The 16,000-nt window shown below is 45.2% G+C and overlaps 1 protein-coding gene across 8 annotated transcripts in view; it reads right to left on the minus strand.

The window, feature by feature from the left end:
* Rffl (ring finger and FYVE-like domain containing E3 ubiquitin protein ligase) overlaps window positions 1-16,000 on the minus strand; it is a 62,941-nt gene that overhangs the window by 40,301 nt on the left and 6,640 nt on the right. The gene's annotated exons all lie outside the window — the stretch shown is intronic.

Genomic DNA, 16,000 nt, shown 5'->3' on the forward strand with positions numbered 1-16,000 from the left:
GAGGTTCACATGATATCCTTTGTTCTCTGGTGAAAACGAGCGCTCCCCTCAAGTCCAACAGTTACGCTCAGCAATGACATCCACAGCCCCCACACCTGGCTTCTTCCACCTTTCAAGGTAGATTACAGATGTCATGACTCTGGAAGGAGCTGCCGTCAATAAATGCTAGATTAAAATGCTTAGGCAAACCTGGCATGTGGTACATGACTTTAATCCCAGCCCTCTGAAAGCAGAGGCAGGTGGATTTCTGTGAATTCAAGGCTAGCCTGCTCTACGCAGTGAGTTCCAGGATAGCCAGGGCTACATAGTGAGACCCTGCCACCAAATAACAAAACCAACAAACAAGAAATACATCAGACAGAATCCGAGTTTAAAACTATGCTACTTTACTCCCTTCCAACAGACAAGCTCTGTTTGGTCCCATTTGCTCGAGTCTAAAGAACTACCACATTCCAGGAGGGCAGCCACTCTGAGGTATTATAAATGCTCACTGGTTTTCTTCCCAGTCGGTGTGGCCCATTCAAAAAACTGGAGGTATTTAAAGGCAAGTTTCCCCACAGCGTGTTCATTAGTTCTTCTAGAAGGATAAGGCCATCTGTGGAGCAGCCGACACCCATTATCTCACCAGCCACACTCCAGAAAATCCTTCTGTAGCTGAGGATAAGCCCCACACAGGCTAATATAAAACAACACTCCAGGGTCACACACGCCCAGCCTCTTTTTAGCAGTGTTGTTAAAAAACTATCATATTAGCTCCTCCTAGTCTGATAAAAATCTAGGCAGTGGGATGCGTGTTAGAAGTCACGTGAACCATGCCAAGACCAACTCAAAGTGTGGAACTCCTAATCTGCTAAGATACCATTCGGATATGGAGGGCCAGCATTCTCCTGAGATTCTGACAGCTTTAATCTGTTTCTCCAAAACATAGCCTCACTCTATCTACCCTAGTGCCTCCTTTTAGATTGGAAAAGAAAGAGCTCATAAAAGATGCTAAATGTGAACTAATGGCTTTGGGCACTGGAGGCTTTAGGAGATTGAGTGAAAATTATGAGGCTGTGGAAATAATAGTACAGTTCTGTCATTTAAGATCTTTCATTTTTAAAACTTAAGCAAACCATCTCCCAAAATTATTAATAGGTTTTTTTTAATATGGACAGTTGTAGCATATATGTACATATGAAAAAATAAATGAGCTGGATGTGGTGGTACATGTCTGTAATCCCAACATTCAGGAGGCTGAGAGACAGGTCATAATTTTGAGGCCAGCCTGGGTACACGGTAAGTTTTAGGCTAGCATGAGACCTCTCTCCCACACACACACTTCAAAGGGTCAGTGGGTAAAAGTGCTTGCTATGCAAGCAGAACAAGCTAAACCAAGCTCTAACCCTGGAGCCAGAGGTGTATGTCTGTATTCTCAGCATTCAAAGGGAAGAATGAGGGGAGCAGAGACAGGACAGTTAGCTAGCTTCTGGGCCAGTACAAACCATGACAGGCTGCCTCACAACTAGGGAGGTAGGTGAGAACTAACTCTCAAGAAGTTGCTGTTTCTGTGTCATCTCCTCTCTCCCGCCACATACTACAAATTAAAAAAATTTAAACTTACTGCCTTTAATCCCAGCTCTCAGGAGGCAGAGGCAGGCGGGTCTCTGTGAGTTTGAGGACAGTCTGGCCTAAAAGAGCTAGTTCCAGGATAGCCAGGACTACACACAGAAATCCTGTCTCAAATAACAACATGCATCTAGCTCACACATTGTTTTGAACTAAGCATATATAATGATATTTCTTTCCTGCAATAGAGCCTAACAAACAAGTATGAGAAAAGAAAATTAGAATATTCATTCCTCAAGACTCTTTAGGCTCCTAAGTCCACACAGAATGAGCAAGCACATGCAAAGGGGGCAACAGATTTAGGGAAGGAGCTGCAACAGGTACAGAATCAAGGAGAAAATCTAACTTTCTTTTGGTGACTCTTGAATGTAGCACAGACTGGCTTCAAACGAATGTTCTTCCTCTCTCTGCCTCCCAAATGCTAAGACTGTAGGCATGCCCACCACTTAGTACATTTCTTCTAGACAATAAAATTAATCTTACATTCATTCATATCTCTGAAAGTGAAGCAACAAACCCCAAATTTCCAAGAACCAGTGGCGTCCCGGACACTGCCAAATTCTGATCATTGGTGTGGAGGGCTCTTATTGGCTAAGCATACCTTTTTTTTTCAAAGTTTATTTTTAAACATGTATCCCTCCTGATACATGTGTGTAAATGCAGTGCCTGTGGAGGTCAGAAGGGGGCATCCGTTCTCCTTGAAGACAGCGCTATGGATGATGGGGGTGCTGGGACTCAAGCTCAGGTCTTCTACGAACGGGGCGGTGTCCCACCCACTTAGTCATCTCTTTGGCCACCTGCCTCTTCGAATAAACAGGATTGCCCGCTATTTTAAAAAACAGTATGGGTACCACATCATCTAATAAGTCACATAATTAACCAGGCAAGTGAAGTAAGCTGTAGGATACTAAAGAATCAACTGTAGTGTTGCTTAAGGACCCTGGAGAGTGCTTAGGGTACGATGCTTTCCATCCCAGTCCCTCAGCAGCTCTGAATGAACACAAGTGGAGGCACGCCCCAGAATCCTGTCACAGGTGCTTCAAACAGACCAGCCTGGCGATGGTGCCTGGACGTTACTGCTATTTACCTGAGCACACACAGAGTAAAATGAATTTTTTTCCCCCAAGGATCACGGAGTTGAACAGTAGTCACACGGGTCCTCGACATCAGTCCTCCTACCCACAAGAACCGCACGGAATACAGCTGAACCGCGACCTATTTTCTCGGTTGGTCTGGTATTTTTCTCAAGTCTCCAGAAGACAATTTTCTTAACTGCTGTCACCTGCGGTCTGGTTATACTGAGCCGCCCTCACACCTGGGACGCAGCACAAGGGACTTCATAGAATTCTTATTGCTGAGAAAATGCAAGTTCACCTGACTCCAGAGAACAGTCAAATGGAACAAAAGAGACCACCTCCTCATGGGGACAGGCTGAAAGCTGAGGCTTTTGACTTCCTGATGAGGCAGTTTTCCCAGAAATTCAAACCATGGACGCTATAGAGCTCATATGTCTTGAGAGTGCCCAAATGTCAACTTATCGACACCGTATCAGCCAGTGCAGCTCACTGTAACATTTGGAAGCACAAACCCGCTGTATAAAATGGCCTCTCCTGGGAAAGAGAGGCTGTCGCCATAGCAGAGATCATTCCATCTTGGGGCCAGGAGGACCAAGCAGCCCTTTAATCTTTAACGAGCCACTTTCCTGTTCAGACATAGGAACTGGCACAGCTGAGGCTCGACCAGCTTGGGTTCAACAGCACTTTCTGGCGAGCTACCTCAAGCAGAACGCGGGTGTGCCACCCCGCCCTGCTCCCCCGTTACAGCTCCCAGAATCTGTTCTATAATGTAATAGTGGGCATTTTATTATCCACTATGGTCTAATACTTCATAGCTCAGGAAAGGTATCCAATATCAAGAGGCTAGCAACCACCCACCTCAGGCACAGCAAAATGCTAAATTCCTGTAATAGAAAATGTAGCGAGCACGCTGCCAACAGAAGGAGTTGAAGCTGTCAAGACACAGTCTGAGGACCTGATGAGGGGCTCGGAGAAAGGTAGTCGGCAACGTGATCAAATTGCTGTCAGGGGCAGCTCATTTCAGAACCCGGCGATGGAAATCTTGGAGCCATTTCTGGGTGTAATTTTCTACACAGGGCTATTTCTTAGCCTTCCTTCCTGAGCTGCTCACATAGAAAAGGGGCAGAAAAGAAGCCCCTGTCCTCAAACTCCATCACCCAGACAACTCAAATGGCTGCATAATGAAGTGATTATTAGACTCCCATCCTATTACTTGTCTTGCCCCAGTAACCTTCCCTCTCAGAGCATGGTAACTCAGTGCTGGAGACCATCTGAATCCATAATTCCTTTCTATTCTAACCTTTGGATTCTTTGTCTCCCAAAATCGTGTGTGTGTGTGTGTGTGTGTGTGTGCTGTGCACACACAGAGACGCACATATGCACACACAGTCACACAAAACTCATTCTTTCTCCCTCTCCCCCTCTCTAACACTCTCACTCACAATGTCTCTGCCTCCTCAATACCACATCCTGCTTCGCTAAGTCAAACTTCCAAAGCTTTCACCCTGATTTCCACTACAGATCTAAAGAACCCAGATACCTTTGCTCACATCTCCAAGCCTAGGGGGGTCTTTGTCAACAAGTGCTTCATCTCTAAGGGCGAATTCCAGCCAAGTAGAAACAATTCCCTGCTCACCTACAGTTAACCATCAAACTGGCTTCTGTAGGCTATGGAAATAAAGGGATACGACCTCACAGCTTGAATGTCTCATCAAGGTAATCAAAGTAATGGAGGAGGGAAAGAAGACAGAAGGAATGATTTCAAAACAAAGACTGAACTGTACATTCTGGGAGCATTAAGAAAACACTCCATCTGACTAAGCAGCTGATGACAAGACAAACACTCTCTGAAACCAACTGTGCTCAGTCCCCACCTCCCCGGGGTTCAGCAAGAGGGCTCATCATCACCAGCGAGGCTTGCATTATTTATAATAAATGAGGGAACACAGCCTAACATCCAGATTCTATCGATTTACTGGCAAGTAAAGCTACAGCCCGCCCTATTTCAACCCGAGCCCATGGATCAAGGGATAAAGCTTACCTTCTTCAGGTCCTTAAAGGTAGGGGGAGGGGAGGTGGGGAGAGGCTGGTGAATGGGTGCTAAACTAGAGTTAGATAGCAGGACGAGGCGGGGTGACTGGACATGATGATAATACACTATGTCTTTCCAAAAAGCTGGAGAGCTTGATGATGGTTGAGAAGACAGGGATGATGGAAACGTTCCACACTGTACACATGATGAACAGCACAAGGCATGACATAAGCATGTACAATTTTATCACTGGGTGTTGGTTTAAAAGATAAATTTAAAACTGGAATTTTTCTGAAAAGGTACCTTTCCTATCCCTTTTACAACAGAACATGAGTTTCAAGAAGGTTGCTTATCCTCTAACCGAACAAGGAAAGTGATCACTGTGCTATAGTGGCCATCAGGGGGACACGCACACGGACATGAAGCTTCATGATGGGCACATTGCTACACATACAGAAGATGTTATTACAACAACAGAGAGATGTTATTACAAGTCTGCCAGTTTGTTCACTTTGGTGGAGGTGGAAGTTTACCTTCGTCTATGTGCATTATGTGCTGTTGCGCTATTTCTAAATAAACAGTTTAAACTACTTGACAAAGAAAACAATTTTTTTTTTTTTTGAGACAGTTCCTCTGTGTAGCTCTGGAGGACCTGGAACTCACTCTGTAGACCAGGCTGGCTATGAAAGCTAGCATTAAACCGCCACCATCACCTGGCCTTTTGAACGACTTTTATTTGTAGTCCCATTTTGAGGACCTGGTCACAGAGGCAGACTTATAAAGAAAGAAGTCAACAGAAACTCCTAGTCTGGACTGCATGCTCACAGGTAGGTAGTCTTGGTTCCAATTCAAGGCACACACAGCAGGGTTCCACAGTGAGTCTCCAGGCACGGAGGCAGAGTCACATGAAGGGCTAAAAACACACATCTCAAAACCTGTCTTTGTTGGCCAAATCAACTTACTGAGTAATCTGATGAACTTAAAAACCGAATCCGCCAGGACCAGGAATACAACACGGCAGGGGAGGTTGCCCAGGTTGTAGGAACAAACAGAAAGACCCACAAAACCAAAAGGTCAGAGGCCACCTGGGCAGTACAATAAGACCTTGTTTCAAAACAATAAAGAGAGAGAAATCTGACCGCACGTCACCTTAAGGCCCATCAATTGCATTCTGGCCATTTAACACGGCGAAATTAAAACTTGAATCCAGGGCCACTGAACCTGCGGACCAGAGTTTTGTCCCTGGAACCCACATGGCAGAAGGAGAGAAGCAATTCCAGCCAAGTTGTTTTCTGATCTCTACACATGCACCACAGAGAGCACATGCCTGCACACCAAACACACACACACACACACACACACACCAAATAAATGTAAAAAAAAAAAACCCTCAGTCTATACACGTACTTTGCACATGAATGTTCAAAACAGCTTTATCTGTAATTGCCCCAAAGTGTGAGCAACCAACATGCTCTAAACAGGTGAATGGCCGGCAAAGCTCAGCAAAGAGAGAAAGGTTACTACTGCATGCAACTTACATGGGTGCTGCCAGTGGAAGAGAAAAATGCCAGCCTCATAAATGTCACATACCGTTAAAACTCCATTTTCGCACCATTCCTAAAATGTCACAAATAAAGAGCTAGAGATTACTAGTTGCCAAGAATTAGAAGTGTTGGGGACAAGAGGATGTGTGAGACTCTAAAAAGGTACCAAAAGGAGATCGGAGTGGGGTGAGGGTATAGAACTTGCTGGTTTGACAGTGGTTAAACAAATAGAACCACTGGGGAAAGCTGGATGAAGGACACGTGCTATCTTAGCAAAATCACTATTGCTGTGATGAAACGCCATAATCAAGAGTTGGGGAGGGAAAGCTTTATTGGGCTCCCTATCACTGTTCATCGTCAAAGAAGTCAGGAAACTCAAGGGCAGGCCTTGGAGGGGTGCTACTCGCTGGCTTGCTTGGGATGGTGCTCAGCCTGGTTTCTTAGGGTAGCCGGGACCACCAGCCCAGGGATGTCATCACCTACCATGGACTGGTCCCTCCCCATCGATCACTAATTAAGAAAATGCCTTACAGCTCGATCTTATGGAGGTATTTTTCTCAACTATGTCCCCTCCTTTCAGGTAACTATAGCTTGTGTGTCAAGCTGACATAAGGCTAGCGAGCACACACGAAAACACTGCTTATTTTGCAGCTTTTAAAAATGATGTTGTGGTTGGGGCTGGGGATTTAGCTCAGTGGTAGAGCGCTTACCTAGGAAGCGCAAGGCCCTGGGTTCGGTCCCCAGCTCCGAAAAAAAAGAACCAAAAAAAAAAAAAAAAAAAAATGATGTTGTGGGCTGGAGAGATGGCGCAGTGGTTAAGAGCACTGACTGCTCTTCCAGAGGTCCTGAGTTCAATTCCCAGCAACCACATGGTGGCTCACAACCATCTGTAATGGGATCTGATGCTCTCTCTTCTGGTGTGGATGAAGACAGCTACAGTGTACTTACATATACATAAAATAAATTTTAAAAACAAAAAAAAATGATGTTGCATTTCTTTTATGCAGGCACCTGGTACTGCCTGTTTGCTTACAGAGGTCAGAGGACAACTTCAGAATTTGGTTCTCTCCTTTTACAACGTGGGTCCTGGAGATAGAACCTGGGTCATCTTTACCCACTGATGCTGTTTTTTGCAATGTTTTGTGAAACTGTAATTATCTCAAAATAAGAATGTGTTTCAGGCTTAGAGAGGGCTCTGTGGTCTTAAAAGCATACACTGCCCCTCCAGAGGGACTGGGCTAGATTCCCAGCACCACACAGCAGCTCACAACCAGATCCAGCATTCCAGGGAACCTGACGCTCTTCTGACTCCTGGGGTCTAGGAACACTACAAAGACACAAGCAAAACATTCATATAGACAGGATTAAATAAATAAATAAATATCCCTTTAAAAAACCCAAAAGTTTTTAAAAGAATAATCAGTGAAGGCTGGGTGTGTAATCCATGCCTTTAATCCCAGCACTCAGAAAAGGCTGAGGCAGGAGGATCTCTGTGAGCTGAGGCAGTTCCAGGACAGTAGGCTACATAGAGAAAAACCCTGTATCAAAAAACAAAACAAAAGCACAAGGCCCTGGGTTCGGTCCCCAGCTCCGAAAAAACAAAACAAAACAAAAACAGAAAACAGAAAAACAAAACAAAACAAAACAACAACAAAAAACCAAATAAATAGGGACTGGAGAGATGGCTCAGTGGCTAAGAGCACTGACTGCTCTTCCAGAGGTCCTGAGTTCAAATCCCAGCAACCACATGGTGGCTCCAACCATCTGTAATGTGATCAGATGCCCTCTTCTGGTGTGTCTGAAGACAGTTACAGTGTACTTATATATGATAAATAAATAAATATTTTTAAAAAAAACAAATAAATAAAGTACAACTACTGAACTGTCCAGCAACTATGAGGAACTAGGAATGGTAAAAAGTTTCTGTCTAACGTAGCTTATTTCAGACTATTTTGCAGGCAATGCTGTACAAGGTGGGGATTTAAAAAAAAAAAAAAAAAAAAAAAAAAAGGAGTTGAAGCAAGAAATGAGCACTGGCCCAAATGAAATATATCCAGACCTGACCCGTGCGCTGTCCCTCCCTAGTAGTTCCCTCTATGGCTAGGAACAATGGCAGAAGTACCCACAGAGCGTGAACTACCGATGCTGTTTTGGCTAAACAGGCAGAACGCTCACCCTGAAAACCACGTTAAGAACCAGAGCAGTCAGACAAGCCTGTAGACTATAGAGGGTGTGGTTAGCCGACAGGCTGCCTGGAGCGTAGGGCAGGGCAACCAGTTGCTGCAAACAGGTTTACTTATTCGGTAAGACTGACGGGCACACTACGGGAAGTTGACTGTGGGTAGTTGTGATTGTGGAGATAAAAGATAAAGCTGGCATTTCTCTGTCCTGTGACACCATCCCCTTGGGCCACAGTCTACTTTCTACGGGAACAGGGCTTCTCAGAAGGAGGGACCAGCATCGCTTCTCTCACTGACATCACTCCCAGTGCGAAGACTACGAGGCTCACATAGGAATTGTGAGGAAGGCTACTCATGAACAGGGAAAGGAGAATGGCCACAGAGCCCAACGATGCGATTTCCCCTAAACCAAAGTGTTAGATAGTGAGCCAGATAGGCTTTTAAGGGAGGCTGCTTTCTACACGTAACCTTTAGGATTAGGAATAAATGATAAGACAATTCCTCAGTACTAACAAAAGCAAGCTAGGAAGATAGGAGAAAATGCATCATTTTAAAGTAGCGTTCCACAGGAGGAGGCCCGTGTCTCAGAAAGAGTTTTAAGCCCACATTATATGAAACGGAATCTGTTTGTAAAGACCCATCTTAAAAGTGTGTGTTTTCCATGAGCATGGGGTGGGCAGCAATGGCAGCCCGGTGCTGGGGACTCAGCCACTCCATCCAGCTGGTTCCGTTTCAATGCTGGTGGCCTTGGGCCAGCTTTTTTTGTGTGTTTTCACATCTGTGGAACATGGGCAATACCAGCACCTGCCATCTTGCTGGTTGATGGGGGTGGGGGGTGGGCAGGGTTTGAATGAGTTAATGTGGTAAAATTCTTGGCACACTCTGAATGTTTCGGTTTTGTTCTGTTTGGTTTCTGTGGTGCAGGAAGGAGCACCAGTGCCTAGCATGTACTAGGGAAGTAGAACGATCTACCAATCTACCGCCAAATGCCCCTTCAGCCACAGTGTTGGTGCTTTTCATTCAAGGAAAAGACAGACAGCACAAAGGGACATGTTCCACATAGCAAGAGAAACACCAGTTTGGGTTTTTTTGGTTTTTGTTTGTTTGTTTTTTGATCAGTCTTACTCAAAGTTCTCTTGTATTTTTAGGGTGGAATAAGCCTTCTCTTAACACCTACTTTGGAATGCATACAATTTCATTCAGAAAAGGATCACTGTATGCAATGGGATGAGTAAAATCAATTGTGCTGAGCACACCCCACTGCCCAAGCTCCTGCGGCCAGCATATGATTCCAATAGGAAGGAGGCTGTTTGTAGAGACAGCCTTATTACATCTGTCACAAAGGGAATGTTCAAAGTCAAAGTTCCAGACTTCACAGGGCTGGCAGTGAGACTTTCAAAGCCATCTGTGCTCTTACTCATGGGCACCCCCCGCGTTTCCTAATGGAAGTTATCCTAGCCAAACCCCACTGTAGGATGGCTCACAGTCTGACAGCAGGCTAGCCTACCAACCAGTCATTAACAGGAAGAAAGGCCCAAACCAAGGTCAAGAGCAGTTCCTTAGTTGGCTGGGCATTGTCTGGTCAGGAGATGCTTTGAGAAAGTCGCCTGCTGTGAATTACCTAAGTTATGCCCCTTCTCTCTTTCTAGTTTCCTTATGTATCCAGAAAGAACCATAGACATTCTTAGATGCACAAACTCAATATGAGTGCACATTTTTAACCCCAACACTCAGGAGGCAGAGGCAGGCAGATCTGAGTTTGAGGCCAGCCTGGTCTACAGAGTGAGTTCCAGGACAGTCAGGGCTACACAGAGAAACCCTGTCTGGAAAAACCAAACAAACAAACAAAAGAAACACAAACTCGCTCCAAAAGTGTTGAGCAACATTTGTACAAAGGCCCCAGCATGGCCAGAAGTGTGGACAGCTGTGTCACGCCACAGACAAAGCATTTTCTAATCGGCTTTACTTCTGAACAATTGAAGTCATCTCCTAGGCAGAGAGAGTTCAGACCCAGGAAGCTGTGTTCCCTGCAAACATCCAAACAGCTTCATTACTGTTTAACTACTCAAGGAATGCTCCAACAATCTTTCAAGTTCAGAATTTCATACAACTAAACAATCAAACCAGAATGAAAGGCACACATGAAAAGACTTTCACCCTGCCCCAAGCAGACACCAATTTGGACACTACAACCATGCAAATGACTAACGATTCTTCGTACATCTTATGCAAGAATGCTGGAGAAGCAAGCGCAGGTGAAGGGCCTCAAACTACATGACCCAAAATTTCATTTTCTGTTCTCTTTCAGTGTCTTTCTCAGTGGTGAGTTCCGTGACAGGCCACGAAGTTGAAAACGGAGCTATTTAGTCACAGGAGCGGAGTATGCCTCCTGATACAGCCCTACCAACTTACTCTTAACCCATCAAAGGCAATGTCCTCACACTGTATTAAAATTATGGTTCTGACCTAGGAGTCCCCAGGTGGTGGACCGCCTCTCCTGGTGAGGGACGGGAGTGTCGTGGTTGCTGGTTCCAGATGGTACTAAAGAGAATGGATGGAAGGCCTGCAGCATCAAATTCCTGAGATGTCCTCAGAGCCACCTAGAATGCTACTCAAAGTGTGCTCCAGATCCAGCAAAGGAGACAGAAAACCACGTACACATGGATATTTTCACAGCCCTTTGACACTGCTGTGACATTCAGGCCCAAGCCTTTTCTGTTCTTTTTCCTCTTATAATGTAGACGAGGGTTGAGGGTAGGTGGGACCCCTTTACGAAGTTGGTCCTTCAACACATTTTAGAACTCAATAGCTTTTCTTTTCTCCTTTTTCTTCCCCTCAAACACCAACTTTTTTTTTTTTTTTTTAATTTTCTATTTTTCGGAGCTGGGGACAGAACCCAGGGCCTTGCGCTTGCTAGACAAGCGCTCTACCACTGAGCTAAATCCCCCACCAAACCTGGACTCCGCAAGAGCAGCAAATATTCTTACCACTGACCCATCTCTCGATCCCTGCAATAATTTTTTTCTTTTCTTGTATATTCCTTTTAAGTATTTGTGTAAAGATATTTTCACTTTTGAAACTGGTTTTGGTATAAAAGGCTATGCTGAAGCCAGGTGTAGTGGTACATATCTGCCTGGTCTACAGCAAAACCTGTCTCAACAAAGCAAAACAAAATGTGGGGCTCAGGGGAGCAAAAAAGGGAGGGCTGAAGGGAAAGGGGAAGGGAGGGGAGAAAAATCGATTCTGCCAAGTAAACGGGATTTAGGAGTCCAATGAAAACTATCCTCGGGGACAGCAGCGCACCAGTCACTGCTGGCTCAGTCACAGTTCCCCAGGCTGCTGTTCTGCATCTGTCATCCATGTAGCTCGGGGGAGCACTGAGCTTGGTCTGTCACCCGGGGTGCTCAGTCCAACCAGATGCCAAAGGTGGACCAGGAAGGCGGAAGGCCTTCTGCCAAGCTCTCTAGGAACTATTGTGTCCCCGTCTTCCCACCCAGTCAGTAAACACCAGAGCGCTGACACAGGCTATGACAACTCTTACTTGGATAGCCAATAAAACCAAGAGAAGCACCCGAGTCTGCCCTGGCCCAAAGTGCAGAATTTAGAAGGGGACAGAAGTTTGTTTTTTTTTTTTTTTCCTTGTTGTTTGTTTCTATTTTAAGACAGGGTTTCTCTGTGTAGTAGCCTTGGCTGGCTTGAGACTCAATTTGTAGACCAGGCTGGCCTTGAACTCATGGAGATCCAACTCTTCAAGTACTGGGATCAAAGGCTTGTGCCACCCCCAGCTGACAAAGTTCTTCTTTCCCACCCCTTGCATATAATTTTAGATTCTATTCCTCTTTGTTCCAAAAATCCAAACTGTCTAAACAATGGCTACAAACCTGCAAAGACCAGAAAATCATACTTTAACTATCCTTCAAAATCATACTTTAACTATCCTTCAAAATAGCCGAACTTGCACTGGCCCACCCGTGAGAGTGCTGGAAGACACTATGCTCTTTCCCCAAGCAGAGCATTTACCTTTCCAAACAAAGCTTATGATCTGGCTCCCGGTTAAGAGAGGCTACAACCTAACTGCAAGGGCTCAGGTTTACAGAGGGCGAGGCTAAGGGAGGGTGAGGCGTGGCTATGTACAAAGCAGGTATCTTAGTCACGACTAAGCGAGGAAGGAGAGGGGGGTAGAGGACACGCTCTGACACTCTGTGTTGATTCGAGTAGTCACTGAGGTCAGTGTGTTCAAGGTATCAGCCCAAGCCTGGAAAGTTTCCAAGACAAAGGAGGTAAAATAGGAAAGCGGGGTGGGGGAGGGGCGCTCTACTTCAGGAAGGCGCTTTCTTTTCCTATTAACATAACCCAGCAAATAAACAATGGTGGGCAGCCTACTAATGAACTGGCCTTTGCCACACAGTGCCTCCAGCTGGCCTGACTTCTGGACACCTGTAGAGTCGGCTAGGCAGCAATTCCTTAAGGAGGATCCAGACAATTATATTTGAGCAAAACCTACTGGTTCAAATGGTTTCCTCCTCCTCTTGAAGGGAGCCAGGCTCTAAGAGAGGTGGGAGCAACTAGTCCTGACCACTCCACATCCCAGAGGCAAAGGAGCTGCATCTTCTCAAGATATTCTAGACAAGTGTGGAGGTTAAACTAGGGGAAAATAGAGCGTTGGGAGCCAGCGTGACAAAATCAGGTGACACCCATTCAGTGAAACCCCAAATTCATGGCTACTCAGAGTCACAGCTGCAGGAGAGACACCTGAACCCACAAAGTGGAGACCACCCTGGCCACACCATTACTGCCTGGCCTCCACTCCCCCCCCCCCCAAAAATCCCACTGTGCTCATTTGGAAAGCCAGCTGAGGCACCAGGAGTGCTATGTCATCAACTCTTGATAGGAGGGGACATTGGAGAAATTACCATACTGAGATCATTTTTCATCTAAAATAAATAAACGCATACAAACATAAGTGAAGAATGAATGAATGAATGAATGAAAAACACAGATTAAAAAGCATTGTAGGTCATGGCCATATCAGCCTGGTGACAATCTCCCTATAAACCCCATAGGAAATTAAGTGAGGATTAGAATAACTGGATGCAAAGCCTCCTTGAGAGCAAGTTCAGTTTCTGAACAGCCAAAGCCATTCTGTGAAACACACAGGAAAATTATGAAAGGATTTCCCAGGCTTCACAGCCTTCCCACTTCCACATCAACCTTGCAAGGGCTATGATCTAAAAGCACCAGACCGACCCTTCGGGGAGAGAATTAAATACTGCGGCTTATCAGAAAGAGCCACTCTGGTCTTCAGGCTGTGAGACCGTCCATGTGCTCGTGTAACCGTGATATACTTAAGAGTTTCCAAAAATTACATACATTTCCTCAAAAGAGATGTAGGAAAAATATAATCGCGGGGTAAAAGGCCAAACACTGTCTCTGCTGAATGCTTAAATAGCCAATTATGTGTCTTAATACATTAATTCTATACAGAGGAGACCATTACAGGCAAGTCGAATAAGACATCTTAAAAAAAATGTACCCTGGGGCCTAAGTCCATTCAACTGACAGTAAAATCACCCTCAAAAAAGCAGTTTTATGCAACATCTAGTATTTTAATTTTCCAGCTGCCAACAGGAAAGTATAAAGGAGCAGAAATTAAACCAATTATGTCAGCGCTCAGTGAACAAAACTTTAATTGTATTACACACTAGACATCGACTGAACAATACAAAGGCTCTTGGGTAGGGACTTCTACAGAATATAAATGATTCCCAGTCAATATGACAGAAATTAGTCTGTTTAGGCAGTGAACAGATTCATAGGTTACATGCAAAAACTCGGCTGGTACGATAATCCAATATTAAAAAAAAAATAGTGTAAGAAAAAAAAAACCCTACCATGGTTCCAAATCACCCCATGATTTCCATATGCTGTGTCATTAGTAGCCAGCGCTGTACTAATCAGCTTCTTTGACACCCCGCCTACAAAAGAGCCTATTCATTTAGCTGGGAGACAGGTGCGGGCAACCAGCAACCACTTTTAGCCTCCGGTGCAGGGGCCCAGCCCGGAGTCATCATGGCATGAACAGCAAGTGGAAAGGAGGGGAGGAAAAAGACAAAGGCCAGAGAAGGGGAAACACGGAGACATGACGAATGCTAGGCACTCCTGATCAGGGCCACCCTCAAAGCCTGCTAGCCTAATCTGGAGTTTCTGGGCTACGATCCAACTATACCAAGCAGAATTCAGATAATGTTATTAATTTACTCCTGCAGGTAGTAATTCTGGGCACACGCCAACCCACCACTCATTCTGAAAAAGTTTTAAAGCATTGCTAATTGTCCTGTGGTTCATTTTTCCTCACCCATATTCTCTGGTCGTTTAGTCCTTAACCTTCTACACTTTCTAGAAGAGCTAAGTGGGTAAGCACTCCTGGAAAGACACAAAAGGGAGGTTGGGTTTTAACAGATACCTTAGCTAGGCATCATGCACTCTTGTAATCCCAGCTATGGAGAGACTGAGGCAAATTCAAAGCCAGTCCAGCCTGGACAACTCTCTCAAACCAATAACTGTCTCAGTTGGAGCTACTATGGCTCTGGTAAAATGTCGTAACCAGAAGCAACTCACAGTCTCATATAACAGTTCTGTCATCAAAGCAGTGAGGGCAGGAACTCAAGCAGGGCAGGAACCTGGAGGCAGGAGCTGATGCTGTAGGAACACCTCAGTGTTGCTTGCTGGCTTACTCCTCAAGGCTTGCTCAGTCTGCTTTCTTATAGAACCCAGGACCTCCTGCCCAAGAATGGCCCCACCCACAATAGAAGGGGCCGTTTTGCCATGAATTGCTAATTAGGAAAATTACCATATAGGCTTGCCCACAGCCTGATCTTATGCAGACATTTATCTCAATTGAGGATCCTTCCTTCTTGGTGATTCCAGCTTAAGTCAAGCTGACATAAAAATAGCCAACTGAGGGTTGGGGATTTAGCTCAGTGGTAGAGCGCTTGCCTAGCAAGCGCAAGGCCCTGGGTTCGGTCCCCAGCTCTGAAAAAAAAAATAAACAAAAAAATAAAATTTAAAGCAAAAATAGCTGACTGGTGATGATGAAGATAATGGTGGCTCAGGGGTTGGGGATTTAGCTCAGTAGTAGAGCGCTTGCCTAGCAAGCGCAAGGCCCTGGGTTCGGTCCCCAGCTCCGAAAAAAAGAAAAAAAAAAGAAAGAAAGAAAGAAAGAAAGAAAGAAAGAAAGAAAGAAAGATAGATAGATAGATAGATAGATAGATAATGGTGGCTCAGCGGTAAGAGCGTATGTTGTTCTGAAGGACCCTAGTTCTCACTGAAACGTAAGAGCTATTAAGGGGCTTGGCCTGGTAGAAAGTAGGTAGGTTATGGAGTTCCTGTGAAGAACCCTAAGGGCTTTCAACAGCTTTACACCCACCACCTCAGGTCAAGATTAAGCCAAGTACCAGCTTCCCACCTCCGGTCAAGGCTAGGCCAAGTTCCATTCTCCACCCACAGTTCAGCAGGGACACTCTTGAAAATCCCAAGAATGCACTGACAGTCACCTGACCC

Source organism: Rattus norvegicus, chromosome 10 (assembly GCF_021556685.1).
Source record: "Rattus norvegicus strain SHRSP/BbbUtx chromosome 10, alternate assembly SHRSP_T2T, whole genome shotgun sequence".
Taxonomy (NCBI): Eukaryota; Metazoa; Chordata; class Mammalia; order Rodentia; family Muridae; genus Rattus; species Rattus norvegicus.